This window comes from Ambystoma mexicanum, chromosome 1p (genome assembly GCF_040938575.1).
Source record: "Ambystoma mexicanum isolate Mex_15411 chromosome 1p, UKY_AmexF1_1, whole genome shotgun sequence".
Taxonomy (NCBI): Eukaryota; Metazoa; Chordata; class Amphibia; order Caudata; family Ambystomatidae; genus Ambystoma; species Ambystoma mexicanum.
In genome coordinates, this window is record NC_090921.1 from 622,668,522 (window position 1) to 622,672,079 (window position 3,558).

The following is a 3,558-nucleotide window of genomic DNA, read 5'->3' on the forward strand; positions in this document are numbered from 1 at the left end:
TAAAATCCATTAAAAACTTGAATACACACGCGAGCTGAGATGAGCCATAGATCATTTACAACACCACATCTTTTCTAGTGTGTGTTGTGGCTACAGATCGACAATACCTCCATGGATCCGTGGACTCTGAATGGTGGGCAGGAGGCGAGTAGAGATGCCCCTTTTTTTTTTCCACTTTTTGTTAAATGTAATATTTATTTCGGAAAAATACAATGAATGTTTTTCAGATCTAGAGCAAATGTGTGCTATATTTGGCAAAATGAAAAGAAATGTAAAAATAATTTAGCAATCCAAAGTTAGTCTACATCCGACAAGGTTGTTCTTTTGGGTTGTACTTGTTATGCTAGCAAAAGTTTAACAATCATAAAAAACATAAAACAAAATATTGTTGCTTTCAGAATTCTTATGCTCTTTCAGTCAAAATTATGTGTGCAAGCATTCTCCAAACTTGAATTTGTTATCAAAATCGTAGCCCTATTGCAATCACAACTATACAATTTAGTCTGTAAAACACAAAATATATTGTTTTCTAAAACCACTAATAATCATTTGTAAAAGAATAAAAACAGTGAGCCAAATGTTCCAAAATATATTGTGGAAATAAAAAGCCAAAACGGTAGATGTAATAAATACTTTATAAACAGTTAAAATCTCCTATCTTTACTAGACATACCCACCTTGAATCATTATATACTATAAAAATATGTTACTAATTTCAACAAAAATGTTCTAGGTACATCTGAAAATGATTTTGTTTATTCAATTTACAGGACTATTTTAAAGTGCTTAAAAATTAGAATTGCTGGAAGAAAAATGTCTTTTTACTAAGTGTCAAACATCTTTAATGGATGACATTTAATTTCTACAAACTTCTACAGTAAATTGTAAAGGTCTAGCAAAGATCATGTTTATTTGAACAAAATATCATAAACTGGTTACACTGAACCTATATGCATATTTCATCTCGACCAATGTGACAGAGAAATTCACTTATGACCATCGTTGATTTTCGGAAACCCATTACAGTTTTCTTATAAAGTAAGAAAGTGGCAATTCTGCTAGAACTTTTCTCCAGAACTTCTCTCATATTGTGACAAATTCAAATGTTTGTCATAGAATGTGTTATTTTACAGAGCACACATTTTGGCAACCTTGCTTTTTCCATTTCTTCACTGTTCCCAGTGCCACTTCCAAATCATTGGTTTATCTCATGCTTCGAATCACAGGCACCCACTGACCATTTCTCAAGACGGAGACACGCTTTACTTGAAAATTCTGTATGTGCTCGATTGCAAACTCCTGGTTGCTATAGCCGCCTTGCTGGACGATCCCAGTTTGTCTAATGACTCCACACTGAAGCTCTAGTGGTGGTTCCCTTTCTTCCCTCGGTCTTGAAGGCATCCTTTTCCCCATTTCAAATCTTCTTCATTCCATCTCACAAACTTCTCCAAGTCATAGCTTGTCCTGTGTTTTCTGCCATCATCCACCCATAATCTTTGTCTTTCGTGCTCTTTCTCATGAAATCTTAGCTCTTTGTCGCTATCATTTTGAAACTTTTCTTTCAGGTCTTTTGCATAACATTCTGATTGCTTGAATTTTAGATTTCCAGATAAAAGCATGTTCTCCCATTTAATGTCATCAATTTCAGTTTCTTCTTTCTCATCTGCCTTTTCTGTTGTAGACTCATCTCCCATATTGCACTTTTTCAGGAGCTGAATTTGTGTATCTTTTTCGGACATTCTTCTTTGCTTCTCGGTCTCCTTTTTCTTTCGTCTTTCATCTTCTTTACGCTTTCGTTTCTCATCCTCCCGCAACCGTTTTTTCTCCAATTCCCTCCGCCTGCGTTCTTCACGTTTTTCTTCCCTGATTTTCTGTTTTTCTAATTTTCTGCTTTTAATAAATTCCAAAAGAGGAGTTGATCTTCTGGCAGTATGCTCTTTTGTTTTGGCTTCTATTTCTCCCAACATAATCTCTGGATTTGTGCCGTTTTTCTCATCATCGGCACTGTAGTGTTCCAGAAATGCTATATACTCTGCACCTTAACCGCACACCTTGACTCTGCTTATAAATTGCTTGCTGAACACTCCCAAGCATGTGAGAATCTGATACAGATGAAGGAGTCAGGGAGGACGAGTTATCTATTTATTTATTTTTCAATTTGAATAGCGCACCCAACCCAGAGACATCGAGGCGCTGTTCTATCCCTCTGCCATTTCTTGATCTCATGGTTGCCATGGGTCTTTCGCTCCAAGCCCACCGTGTGTCTTTTAGGTATTAGAACTCGAAATCAAAACTTGTGTTTCCACTTTTCTTTAGGATGGGAAGCACTACATGCATGTACATCCACCAGCATTACATCGTCAGTGCTTTCGCCTCCTTTTCCAACGCCATTCCTCTGGAATTCACTAACTTCACTCTGGAGCAGCTTTCAGACACTTTGCACGCCCTTCCTCCTGATGCATAGTGGGGATCTTGCAGAAGCAGGTAAAGTATATAATCACCTTGCACCTGTTGCACACCAATTTCCTGGGTGGACAATTATTAGTAATGGGAGTCTCTGTAGCATCTGATGGACACATTCTTGAAATCTCTCCGAGCACTCTTTCCCTCCACCCCGTCCTTATCGGTGTTGTGTTCTTGGTTTTGTTTTCACTGCATTTTCAATGCCTGCTCTTCTCCACCCTTTGGTACTGTCATTACCCCTATCTCTCCTTTCTAGTTCTATAATGCAGGCACTCAGGTGATAACTCTTTTTGCTGTATCAATCACTACCTTTTGCGGTGGATCAACTTTGGCCCATAACCCTTCTTGTATTTTACTATTGGTGCCTATAACCATGACCTGGTCCCTTATTTGTTCACCGTGCTTATCTTAAAATGTAAATGTCAATGCCAGTTACCAGAGTCCAATAAAAACTCCTCCACAGATTGTGTGAGCTTCCTGTGCCCAGCTATGCAAGTAGTAGCATTGTAGTATTGTGCTTTTCTTTTTCTCGTTGTAAAAACCAAGATTAAATATAGCCAGCTGGAGTCATTTAGGAGGTTTCCATCCAGTTGCTCCTCAGTTTGGTCTGGTGATCCCTCATAAATTCTCTCAACATCGTGGTCCAAACAATGTAACAGCAACGTGGTTTTGCATTCTACACTATACGCTGCAGTGACATAATGGCAACACAAATCGTCCACTCCTTCCAAAGTACTTTTGGCTGCCCCAGAGTGGTCAGGAAGATAGTTGGCCAGGAACAAATTGCATTTTGTAAGCCAAAACTTCCAAACCCAAATGTGCCTTGCACACGTGGGTTCAGGTCCTTTCCATGTGGCTAAGCATTTGTCATTTTTTGGTTGTAATTGTTCTTCTGTGGAGACCAGTTTCTAAGCCCGAGACCAGGATTCGAACACTGTTGATATGCATTGTCTTGCTTCCAAGATAAACACGTTGCCCCTGAGCTATCCTCCCGGTGCAATCGTTTATTCATTTATTGATTGTGCATTTGTAAGGCACTTATACATCAAGAAATTGTGTTTCAAAGCACCCACAGGGCAAAGGAGAGGGAACATG

General features: G+C 38.7%; 1 pseudogene; it reads right to left on the reverse strand.

Moving 5' to 3' along the window:
* Nucleotides 1-233: 233 nt before the first annotated feature.
* LOC138577229 (regulator of nonsense transcripts 3A pseudogene) lies at nucleotides 234-2,031 on the reverse strand (annotated as a pseudogene).
* Between the last annotated feature and the right edge of the window lie 1,527 nt (nucleotides 2,032-3,558).